At 34.1% G+C, this 13,547-nt stretch overlaps 1 protein-coding gene across 1 annotated transcript in view; it reads right to left on the bottom strand.

Annotated features, from left to right (window-relative positions):
- Positions 1-13,547, bottom strand: part of FSTL5 (follistatin like 5) — a 1,020,077-nt gene that overhangs the window by 173,279 nt on the left and 833,251 nt on the right. The gene's annotated exons all lie outside the window — the stretch shown is intronic.

Raw genomic sequence — 13,547 nt, 5'->3', positions numbered from 1 at the left:
GCTAGATCACACAAGATATTAGAAAATCCATTTTAATATGGCTAAATATGATTATGCCTTGTGTTTCACAATGGTTGTTTGCACATTTTTTCAATTTGAAGGACTTATGCTGCAGTCCTTGAAGCTAATGATTTGTTACTGAATGATGATCTAATATTCCCAATAACCTCATTTTGTCTACCATGTCTGTTTTATACACATTTTTCTGGATCTGTTACTTTAATATAATCTATATAGTCTGAGATGAAAGCTTAGAAGTTTCTCAAAGATTATTGAAAATTTATTTCAACCCAAATTGTTTCAAACTATAATAATGTTGATGGAGAGAGGGATTTCTAATGAACAACTGTCCTTTGAGAAGTTGTTTGATTTTTTAAAAAAAGTGTATAAACATATGTATATATGTATGTATTTCTAAAAGATATGAATTTGAAACAAAACTCTGAGTGGTCCCATGTGTTTTGACACAGGATTTTGTCAAATACTGTTCAATCAAAGTTCACCAGTTAAATGCTCATGTGATGTTCAAGACAAAGTATAACTTTGATCTAGAACAAATGCCTCTAGGAAGCAAGGAATGGGCAAAAAAGAGAGAATTTAGTTGTTTTTTTTAATTAGGATACTGAATTGTGAAATTTTAGAGTGGGAGGGAATTTAATTCAAACTTCCAGCTCAATGATTTATTCCTTAAACCATTTAGTCCTTTCCTTTAATACTTTCAGTGGAGAACTCACTCTGCATGGCAAATCAATCTATAAAGTCTTCTGTGCAAAACTCTTTGAATATATGAAGAGTAATGATCCTCTACTATCATTATTTTCTTCCCTAATTTCTTCAACTTTTTCTAATATACCATTCGTTTTTGAAATTTTCACATTCCTTTTCTCTTATCCCTTGACTAACATGTAAATACTTTTTTGTAAATACCAATCTGTTAAGAGACTGTCAAAATGAATTTCAATGTTCTAATTATAATTTGACTAGTGCAGTTTACAGATTACATCCTATACTCTCTTCTATTGAAGTAGTGATCCCAAGTGATCAAGGGGTCCTCCCTCAATGAAGAATAAAAATGTAAGTTAGAAATGACAGACTTCTGAAGAATATTGAATGGGAATAGAAAGGAGCATGCTTTTTTTTTCTCACCTATTCATTACAACTTCACAAAAACTGACCATATGTTATAGCATAAAAATCTCACAATCAAATGTAAAATTATTAAAAGTTTCCCTTTCAGAGGTGGCTAGGTGGTACAGTGGATAGAGCACAAGCCCTGGAGTCAGGAGCACCTGAGTTCAAATCTGGCCTCAGACACATAATTACCTAGCTGTGTGACCTTGGGCAAGCCACTTAACCCCACTGCCTTGTCAGAAAAAAAGTTTCTCTTTCAGTCCCTAATGAAATGATATTATATTCAATAAAAAGCATGGAAGCATAGATTAAAATTATTTGTAAATCAGATAATTAAATAATAGACAAGTAAAAGACCAAATCATAGAAATTATCGATAATTTTAGAGAACAACAAAAATAAGATAACATTCCAAAATTTGTGAATTGCAGTCAAAGCAGTACTTAGAAGAAAATTTATGTCTCTCAATATATATGCATCCAAAAAACAGAGAAAGAACAGCTCAATGAATTAAGCATGAAATTAAAAAATAACTTTAAAAAAGTACAAATTAATACTCCAATTAAAAACCAAAATGGAAATACTATAAATCAAATTAGAGGTAAATAATATTGAAAGTAAAAACCATTGAACTAATAAGTAAAACTTGGAGCTGGATTTATGAAATACAAATAAAATAAATTAATTTTTGGTTAGTTTTATTGTAAAAAGAAAAAAATCAAATTGCCAGTATTAAAACAAGAAGAGTGAATATATCACTAATGAAGATGCAATTAAGAAAATTAAGAGTTATTTTGTCTAATCATATACTAGTAAAATTTACAATCTAAATTAAATTGATGGATATGTACAAAAATTTAAGATATTCATATTAACAGAATAGGAACAAGAATACTTCTATAACTCCATCTTAGGAAAAGCTATAAATGAAGCTTCCTAAGGAAAAGGAAAATCCCAAATATTTAAGAAATAATCAATTCCAATACCCTAGAAACTACTTTTTAAAAAACAATAGTTAACAACAGAGTCAAGCTGTCAGAGTAAAGGCAGGGACTCATCCAAGTTCTCCCCAAAATCCCACCAAATTCCTTCACAAAGTGAATTTCAACCTTACTAGCAAGGCAAAATCCACATAAAGACAAAAAGATGAAGGGAAAAAATTTTCCAACCCAAGAAAACCTGATAGATGAATGAGAGAGGAGCATAGTAACCATCCCATCAACCAGACCCAGCATTCTGGAAACAGCAACAGAGTGACTGGGTCAGTGACAGTGATGGTCATTTCCAAACTTCTCAGTCCAGAGACTGGCAAGATAAGCCAGAAGGTAGCTAATAAATGTTGGTGGGGAAAGACTTGCATGGACTTATTTTATATGAAGTAAGCAGAAGAACAAATTATACATTAACAGTATCACTGTGAGATGTTCACTTATAATGAATGCAGCTTCAATCAGCAGTTCAGTGATCAAGGACAATCCTGAGAATCCTATTATAGAAAATATCATTCTTGTCCAGAGGGGGTGTGTGTGTGTGGGGGGGGGGGGAACCAAAAAAACTATGAAGTCTGATGCAGAGCAAAGGGTGCTGTGTTCACTTTTTACAATCTCTTTCATATTTGTTCTTTCTTTCTCATTTTTTTATCTCAATTCTAATTACTCTTTTACATGACTAATATTAGACACAATGTATAATCTATATCAGATTGCTTGCTGCCATGGGAAGTGCAGAGAAAGGTAGAAAAGTGTGAAACTCAAAAACTTGCAAATGTATGAATGTAGAAAACTAACTTTCCATATAATTGAAAGAAATAGATGAAAGAAACAAATTAACAAAAAAAAAAATAAATGTTGGTCACACCAGGGTAGGAGTGGAGCAGAGTCCTTGCTCAACAGACCAGGAGTAGTTCCTGGAAACAATTGAATCAGGAGAGGCAACAGTTGCTTCCAAAGTTCAACCCACAGACAGTAAGGGGTTCAGAAGGAGATTACAAGAGTCTCTTTGCTATCCCTAAGTCTGGATTCTGTTGTTGCCTATATTTAGAACTGTATTAGTGTCCTGGGTCTTAGTCCCAGGAAAAGGAGGAGCCATAGCACAATAGAACTTACTGCAGTAAGGAAGCTGGCGGTCAGCCTCACAGTTTCAGGAAAGAAAGGAATACTCGTGGTCACTCACATGAGAAAGCACAGGCCAGGAGAATAGAAGACATACTTTTAGTTTGGGAGAAATGAAAACTTATGATTTCCTAGAAATATCTCTGAAAATAACAGCACAAAGACCCTGAAGCTTAGGACAGTGGGATTGACCCCTGGAAGCAGATCCTTACCTTAACAAAGAATAAAATTCAAATCAAAGGTTGGGGAAATAAACAAACAAAGGAAAAAAAATCTTACCAGAGAAAGTTACTCTGGTGTCAAAGAAGATCAAAAAACATACCCAGGAAGGGAGCAGAACCAACAGAATATTGTAGTTAACTCAAAAATTGTGAGATGATCAATTGTGATGATGGACAAGGACAATGCTGAGAGATATGCTAAAGAAAATTCTATCCATATCCAGAAAGGGAAAAAAATCAAACAAACAAAATAAAAACAAAACTACAGATTCAGAGTGCAAAGCAAAGCACACTGTTCACTTTTTTTAAAATCCTCTTTTATTTTTCTTTATTATATTTGTCTTCTTAGTTCTAATTTCTGTTTTATAATATGACTACCATGGAAATATGTTAAATGCAATTATACAAAGAATTTTTTCTATTTATTTTTTAATATTTTATTTATTTTGTTTTACAATATTTCCCCAAACTTACTTCCCTCCCCACACCCCCCACAGAAGTCAACATGCCAGTCTTTACATTGATCCAAACTGAATGTGATGAGAGAGAAATCATATCATTAAGGAAGAATAAGAAATAGAAAGATCAGACAATAAGATATCAGTTTTTTTTTCCAAATTAAAGTTAATAATCCTTGGTCTTTGTTCAAACTCCACAGTTCTTTCTCTGGATAAAGACAGTATTCTCCATCACAGAAAGCCCAAAATTGTCTCTGATTGTTGCACTGATGGAATGAGCAAGTCCATCAAGGATGAGCATCACCCCCATGTTGCTATTAGGGTGAAAAATGTGTTTCTGTTTCTGCTCATCTCACTGAGCATCAGTTCATGCAAATCCCCCCAGGCCTCCCTGAATTTCCAATCCTCCTGGATTCCAAAAGAACAATAGTATTCCATGATATACATATACCACAGTTTGCTAAGCCATTCCCCAATTGAAGGACTTTCCAATTCTCTGCCACAAGGCTGCTATGAATATGGTTGTACAAGTGATGTATTTACTGTTTTTGAACATCTCTATAGGGTATAGATGCAGTAGTGGTATTGCTGGATCAAAGAGCATGGACATTTTTCTTTCCCTTTGGGAATAGTTCCACATTGCTCTCCAGAAAAGTTGGATGAGTTCACTGCTCCACCAAAAAATGTATTAGTGTCCCAGATTTCCCACAACCCTTCCAACAATGGTCATTGGCCTTTCTAGTCATATTGGCCAGTGTGAGAGGTGTGAGGTGGTAGCTCAGAGAAGCTTTAATTTGCATTTCTCTAATAAGTTGTGATTTAGAGCAATTTTTCATATGACTATGGATTGCTTTGATCTCCTCATCTGTAAATTGCATTTGCATATCTTTGACCATTTGCCACTAGAGAATGGCTTGTTTCTTTTTTTTAAATTTACTCAGTACTCTGTATATTTTAAAATTGAGTCCTTTGTCAGAAACACTAGTTTTAAAGATTGTTTCCCAGTTTACTATATTTCTTTTGATCTTGGTTACAGTGGTTTTGTCTGTGTAAGAACTTTTTAATTTAATGGAATTAAAATTATCTAGTTTGTTTTTAATGAGGTTCTGCATCTCTTCCTTGGTCATAAACTGCTTCCCTTTCCATAGATCTGACAAGTAAACTACTCCTTGATCTTCTATTTTGCTTATAATATGGTTTTTTTATGTCTAAATCTTGTATCCATTTGGATCTTATCTTGATATAGGGTGTTAGGTGTTCTACTAATTTAAGTTTCTTCCATACTAAATTCCAATTTTACCAGCAGTTTTTATCAAAGAGAGAGTTTTTATGCCAATAGCTGGACACTTTGGGTTTATCAAACAGGAGATTACTAATAATTGTTTCCTGTTATTGCACCTAGTCTATTCCACTGGTCCACAACTCTATTTCTTAGCCAATACCAGACAGTTTTAATGACTGATACTTTATAATAAAATTTTTGATCATGTAAGGCTAAGCCACCTTCTTCTGCACTTTTTTCATTGAATCGCTGGAAATTCTTGACTTTTTATTTCTCCACATGAATATACTTTCAATTTTTTCTAGCCCATTAAAGTAATTTTTTGCAATTTTGATTGGCAGGGAACTAAACAGGTAGTTTAGTTTTGGTAAAATTGTCATTTTATTATATTAGCTCTACCTATACATGAGCAGTTGATGTTTGCCCAGTTATTTAAATCTGCTTTTATTTGTGTGAGAAGTGTTTTGTAATGGTTTTCAAAAAGCTTTTGAGTTTGCCTTGACAGATAGAGTCCCAGGTATTTTATATTGTCTGAGGTTACTTTGAATGGGATTTCTCTTTCTAGCTCTTCCTGTTGTATCTTGTTAGTTGCATATATATAAAAGTTGAGGATTTATGGGAATTTATTTTATATACTACAACTTTGCTAAAGTTGCTAATTTTTTCAAGTAGCTTTGTGGATGATTTCTTGGGATTCTCAAGGTATATCATCATGTCATTTGCAAAGAGTGAAAGTTTTGTCTCTTCCTTCCCAATTCTAATTTCTTCAAATATTTTTTCTTCTCATATTGCTGAAGCTAACATTTATTTTTTTAGGTTTTTTGCAAAGCAATGGGGTTAGGTGGCTTGCCCAAGGCTGCACAGCTAGGTAATTATTATTAAGTGTGTGAGGCTGGATTTGAACTCAGGTACTCCTGACTCCAGGGCCAGTACACTATTCACTGCTCTACCTAGCTACCCCGAAACTCACATTTCTAATACAGTACTGAATAGTAGATGTGATAATTGGCATACTTGTTTCACCCCTGTTTTATTGGGAATGCCTCTAGTCTCTCCCCATTGAATATAATGCTTGTCAATAGTTTCAGATAGATACAGCTTATTATTCTAAGAAATAGTCCATTTATTCCTACATTCTCTAGTGTTTTAGTAGGAATGGGTGCTCCATTTTGTCAAAAGTTTTTTCAGCATCTATTGGTTTAATCATATAAATTCTGATGGTATAATTAATTATATGAACAACAAACTTAATAGTTTTCCTAACATTGAACCAACTCTCCATTCCTGGGATAAAACTTAATGTATTATTCTTGTGATAACTTGTAATCATTTTGCTAAGATTATATTTAAGATTTTTGCATCTATATTCATCAGGGTGATAGGACTATAATTTTCTTTCTCTGTTTTAACTCTTCCTGGTTTAAGTATCAACACTGTGTTGGTGTCATACAAAGTGGTAGAGTTCTGTCTTCCCCTATTTTTCCAAAGAGTTTATATAATTGGAACCAATTGTTAATAAAATGTTTGGTAGAATTCACTTGTGAATCCATCAGGCCCTAGAGATTTATCTTAGGGAGGTCAATGATTGCTTGTTGAATTTCTTTTTCCAAGATAGCATTGTTTAGTTACTTCATCTCCTCTTACTTTAACCTGGGCAACTTACATTTTTTTTTAAAAAATAATCGTCCATTTCACTTAGATTTCCAAATTTATTTGCATAGAGTTGGGCAAAATAATTCCAAATTGTTACTTTAAATTCCTCCTCATTGGTGGCGAGTTCACCTTTTTCTTTTATATACTAACAATTTGGTTTTCTTCTTTCTTTGTCTTAATCACATTGACCAGATGTTTATCGATTTTATTGTGTTTTTCATAAAACCAATTCAATTTTATTTATTAATTCAATAGGGGCTTTTTTGCTTTCTATTTTATTAATTTCTCCTGTAATTTTCAGAATTTCCCATTTGGTATGTAATTGGAGGTTTTTAATTTGTTCTTTCTCTAAATTTTTTAGTTGTATATTTAGCACATTAAATTTTTCTTTCTCTAATTTACTCATTTAAGCATGAAAAGATATAATATATCTCCTGAAAGCCACTTTGAGTGAATCCCATAGGTTTTGACATGTTGTTTTATTATTGCCATTATCTAGGATAAAATAATTAACTCTTCCTATAATTTGTCTGATGTACTCATTCTTTTAAATGAGGTTATTCAATTTCCAATTAGTTTTGGGGCTATAACTCCCTGGACCAATATTGCATATAATTTGTATTGCATTATGATCTGAGAAAGATGTATTCACTATTTCTACCTTTCTTCAACTAATCGTTAGGTTTTTATGTCCTAGTACATGGTCAGTTTTTGTATGTGTCGTGTACTGCAGACAAAAAAAGGTATATTCCTTTCTATCCTCATTCAATTTCCTCCATAAGTCTATCATATCTTAACATTTCTAACAATCTATTTACCTCCTTAACTTCCTTTTTGTTTATTTTGTGATTAGATTTATCTTAGTCTGAGAGTGGGAGATTGAGGTCTCCCACTAGTAGAGTTTTGCTATGTCTTTCTGTAGCTCTTTCCAACTTCTGCTCTTAGAATTTGGAGACTATACCATTGAGTGTCTACATATTTAGTATTGAAATTAATTTATTTTCTATGGTACCTTTTAGGAGGATATAGTTTCCTTCATCTTTTTTAATGCTATCTATTTTTGCAGCTGCTTTGTCTTAGATAAGGATTGCTACCCCCTACTTTTTTCAGTTTCAGATGAAGCAAAATATACTTTGCTCTATATGTATCTCTCTGCTTCAAATGAGTTTCTTGTAAGCAGCGTATTGTAAGATTGTGGTTTTTAATCCAGTCTGCTATTCACTTAACATTTTAAGGGAGTGTTTGTCCCATTCACATGCAAAGTTATAATTACTAATTCTTTATTGCCCTCCATGATATCTTCCTTCTGTTTTTATTTTCCCCCTTTTTCCCTTTGTCTGTATTCCCCAGCATTTTTTCTAAATACCACCCCCTTCAGTGTGTTTTCCTTACTATAGCCACTCCTCCCCTTCCTTTCCCCTTTGCCTTTTTCCCTTTTCCCTTCTCTTCATTCTGTTATTTCCCCTTATTCTCTCTCTCCCTGTCTCCATGCTGTCTTCACTTTTTCCTCTTTTAAAACTAGAAAGGAAAGATGTTTTTTGAATTAACTGAGCATGTGTGTGTGTGTGTATAAGTAAACTTTATACCAGGTCTGATAAGAGGAAGATTCAGGTGTTTCTCATCCCCTCCCTTCTTTCCTTCTTTTGCCATAGATCTTTTTACCTCTTAATGTAATGAAATTTACCCCATTCAATCCCTTCCCTCCTCCCCTCTGTTTCCTGTCCCCCTTTTTAAGGTGGTATTGTTTTCAAATCATTCTGAGTCACAGAAAATCCTGAGTATCCATTACTTCTGGCTAAGTATATTCACTCTAATAGACTTACAATTCTTGAGAGTTATTGGAATCTTTCTCCCAAGTAGGGATATAGCCAGTTTCATCCTATTGGGTAACAGTCTCAAGGATAAGTCATGACTGTTCATCATTTATGGCTAAATATATTCTCTCCGATAGAGTTACAATTCCTAAGAGTTATGAATATCTTTTTTCCCATGCTGGGATATAGCCAATTTCATCTTATTGGATAGCAATATTTACTTTACCCCCTCCCTTTTTTAACCTTTTCATGGGTCTCTTGAACATCCTGTTTGATGTCCAAATTTTCTATTTAGTTCTGGTCTTTTCATCAGAAATTTTTGGAATTCTTCATTTCATTAAATTTCCATCTTTTCCCCTGAAATAGAAGGCTCAGCTTTGCTGGATAATGGATTCTTTGCTTCATCCCAAGTTCCCTTACTCTTTGGAATATCTCATTCTAGGCCCTTTGATCCCTTAATGTTGATGCAGCCAGGTCCTGAATAATACTTACTGTGGCTCCTTGGTATCTAAACTGTTTTTTTCTGGCTGCTTGCAGGATTTCCTCTTTTATTTGATAGTTCATGATAGTGCAATTTTCCATCACTAAATCCTGTAATATTAAGTCCAGGTTTCTTTTTCCTCTTCAATGTTTTCAGTAAGATCTAAAATTCTCAGATTGCCCCTCCTCAATCTATTCTTGATGTCACTGGTTTTGCTGAGGTGGTATTTTACATTTTCTTCTATTTTTTCTATTTTTTTGTTTTGTTTAATAGGCTCTTGCTATCTCATGAATTCATAAGTTTCCACAGTCTCCATTCTTTCTTTTTGAAAAGAGTTTTTCTTCATTTACCTTTTGCAACTCCTTTTCCAATTGGTCAGTTCTATTTTTGAAAGAGTTTTCCATTTGACCAATTGAGGTTTTGAGAAAATTATTTTCTTTTTGCTTGTCCAATTATTTTCCAATGATTTGTTTTCTTTTTGGAAGGTGTTAATCTTCTCTTGGGTTTCTTTTCCTAAATTTTCCAATTGATTTTTAAACTCCTTCCTGATTTCTTCAAGGAAATCTTTCTTTTCTGGAGACCAGGTCATATTCTCCTCAGAGAGTCTAGGTTTCTCTGAGTTAGGGTCTTTTCCTTCCAAGAATTTTTCTATGGACCCTTCTTTCCACTGTCCTTTCTTCATTTCACTAAGACCTTGAGTTGGGTAGGGGCTGGTTTACAGATGTTTGGCCTTGGGACCCTAGAGACTTTAGTCACTCTAGCTCTTCAGAATAGGGTAGGGTGCTGGTTGCTTTCTTTGGAGTTTCTGTGACCTTGACTGAGGCCCTCTCCCTTGGCCTGGAGGGATTGTTTGAAGCTGTTAAATACTTCTGTCTTTGATCATTAGTGGGCTATATCCTGTGATCACTCTCCCTATTGTTAGCTGAGATGTTTCTTCTGCTTGGTCTCAGCCTGGAGCAAAGGCAGTCCATAATTGTGTTTGTTCTGGGGAAGAGGCTTAAGAGATAGGACTCTGAGTTCCTCCAGACCAGAGGAGCCCAGGGATCAATGACTGAAACTTTCCCTCTAGCCCTGCTGGCAAGGTCCAGAGGGTCAGCACCACCACCAATGCCTCTGCTCCCTAGCTGACCCAAGCCCCTTCAGTCTAGCAGGCTCTAGCCCCACTGCTGATGAAGTCCATCAGGTTATCGGGCCCTCAGGTACCTGGGCTCCAGCCCAGCTGCTAATACGTGGCTAATACAGGCTCCCAGCCTCTCACCCACCCCATGCTCCTGGCAGAATCTACCCTCTGCACCAGGACTTACCCCCGATTGCAGAAGACAAATTCTGAAGTGGATGTTCTTCTCCTAGCTTTTCTTTCTGGGTTTTGTTGATAGGATTTTTGTTAAGAGGCATGTTTCATATTATTTATCAGGGAAGATCAGGCAACTTTATTACTGTGCCTGTCTTCTCTCCGCCATCTTGCCTGGAAGTCCTCCCCGGACATATAACTTTTACTCAATTGTTGTCATGAGAATTCAAGGATGTTGAAAAATGTGGAACTTACAAATGAATAAATGTTGAAAATCATCTTTGCATGTAATTGGAAAAATAAAATGAAAAAATAATATAAATACACTCAAAATAAGATAAAAATGTCAAAGCTCCTGCATTCAGAATCTCTACAAAAACTAGGAATTGACCTCATGTCACATAAAAGCTCAAAAGGATTTTGAAAATCAAGCAAGAGAGGTAAAAGGAAAAATTTTGAAAATAAATGAGTCATGTAATAATATCAAAAATGCGTCAACAATTTGGTAATGGAGACATCAATATGCTAAAGGCTATACCTTTAAAACAGACTTTATCAAATAATAAAATATGTATAAAACAGTAATAAAGGGAAGAATGTTATACAAAGTAAAATTGTACAAATGGAAAACGAGATACAAACGCCCACTAAAGAAAATACATTTTTAAACTTAAAATTGAGCAAATGCAAGCTAATAACTTCTATGAGAAAACAAGCAACAATAAAACAATAATAAAAGAAGTAAATATTTAAGGCAATGTGAAACATCTAAATAACTGACATGGAAAGTAGTTCTAGGAGAGAGAATTTAAAAATAGTTGGACTGGGGTAGTTAGGTGGCATAGTATGTAAACCACCAACCTTGTAGTCAGAAGGACCTGAGTTCAAATCTGGCCTCAGACACTTAATAATTGCCTAGCTATGTTACCAACACCAAGTCATTTAACCATCTTGCCTTAAAATAAATATTAAAAAAAAATAATAATAGTTGAACTATTTGAAAGTCATAAAAAAAACAGAGCCTAGACATCATGTTTCAAGAAATTATCATGGAAAAGTATACTCAATATTATAGAACTATAGATTAAAACTAAAACTGAAAGAATTCACTGATCCCCCCCTGAAAGATATCCCCAAATGAAAACATCCAGGATTATTATAGCCAAATTGCAGAACTGCCAAGTCAAGGAGAAAATATTTTAAAAGAAACAATTCAATTATTATCAAATCAGAGTCAGGATAACACAAGATGTTACAGTTTCTACATTAAGGGATTATAGGGCTTAAAATATGATATTCCAGAAGACAAAAGAACTTGGATTACAATCAAGAATTAACAACCCAGCAAAACAGCATATTCTCTCTTGAGAAAAGATGAATATATAATAAAATAGGGGACTTTCAAACTTCCCTGAAAAAAAGGTCATAGCTGAAATAAAATTTGATCTTCTAATGTGAGGCTGGAGTGAAGAAGTAAAAGGTAAATAGTAAAAAAAATTATAATGGATTTAATTATTTTGAACTATTTATAGTCCATCTTTCAAAGGAAGATAACACTGATAACTCATGTGCAACTTTGCATTTATAAGGGCAGTTAGAAGGAGCATATATAGACAGGGCACAGATCAGAGTTGAATATGAAAATAATATATTATAAAAATGGAAATAAAGGGTGAAAGAAGAGTACACTAAGAAAGGGGGAAATAGAATGGAATAAATTATTTTAGAGAAAAGGGGCAAAAAAAAATTTACAGTGCAATGGAATAGTGGGGGAGTGAGAAAGTATTACTCTCATTGAAATTGACTCCAAGAGGGAATAAAATACACACTCAATTATGTATAAAAATCATTTTTAATCCTGTAGGAAAGTAGGTAAGGAATGGGATGGAAGAAAGTATGGGTGTAATGGAACTGAAGGAAGATTGTGGGAGGAGGTAGTCAAAAGCAAAATTCTTTTAAGGAAGGATAGGGGTGAAAGGAGAAAGAATCAAATTAATAGGGAATAGGGAAAATAGAATGGAGGGAAAAATAGTTGGTAATAGTAACTGGAAAAATATTAAAAGTTTTTTTTCCCTAATAAAAGTTACATTTCGGGCGGCTAGGTGGCACAGTGGATAGGGCACCGGCCTTGGAGTCATGAGTACCTGGGTTCAAATCTGGCCTCAGACACTTAATAATTACCTAGCTGTGTGGCCTTGGGCAAGCCACTTAACCCCATTTGCCTTGCAAAAATCTAAAACAAACAAACAAACAAATAAATGTAACATTTCTCAAACATAGAGATCTAAGTCAAATATATATAAAAATAATAATCTTTCTCTTACTGATGAATTACTGAAAGATATGAAGTTTCCAGATGAGGTTATCAATGCTTTCTATAGCTGTATTAAAAAGAATGTTCAACTCATTCTTAAACTTTAAATTAGGACAATTCTTAGGTACTTACAGTATACCTTTTAGATTGGTTTAAAAACAGGAAAAGGAAAATGCAAGTGTTGGGGGGAATATAGGGAAAATGAGACATTGATACCCTGTAGGAGGAATTGTGGATTGATCCAATCAATCTGTAGGATAATTTGGGACTATGCCCAAAAGACTATAAATCCATTCCTACCCTTTGACACTACTAAGTCTATTCCAAAAGAGATGAAAGATTAGAAGGAAAAGGACCTAAATTTGTAGGGATATTTATGGCAGCTCCTTTCTTGTGGCAAGAAATTGAAAGTTGAAATGATGTCCAAACTTAGAGGAATGACTGATAAAATTGTGTATGTGATTTTGATGCAATGCAATCTTCTATAAGTTAAAGATTTTCTGAGTAAAACCCAGATAAGACCTAGATAAACAGATGCAATATGAAATTCACAGTATATACCAAATACAGCAATATAATAGGGCACTCAGCTGTGAATGACTTAGCATTTCTCAGCAGTGCTATGACTCAAGAAAACTCTGAAGAACTTATGAAAAAGACTACTATCCATCGTCAGCAAGAGAGCTGATGGTGTTTGACCTCAGATTGAAGCATACTTTTTTTTTACTTCATTTTCCTGAAGTTTCTTTTTTCAGGGGGGTGGGTCTATCTTTTTCTTTTACAATCTGTTC

Source organism: Macrotis lagotis, chromosome 3, assembly GCF_037893015.1.
Source record: "Macrotis lagotis isolate mMagLag1 chromosome 3, bilby.v1.9.chrom.fasta, whole genome shotgun sequence".
Classification (NCBI taxonomy): domain Eukaryota; kingdom Metazoa; phylum Chordata; class Mammalia; order Peramelemorphia; family Peramelidae; genus Macrotis; species Macrotis lagotis.
Note: the sequence above shows the minus strand (reverse complement) of the source record. Positions and strands in the feature narration are given on the sequence as shown.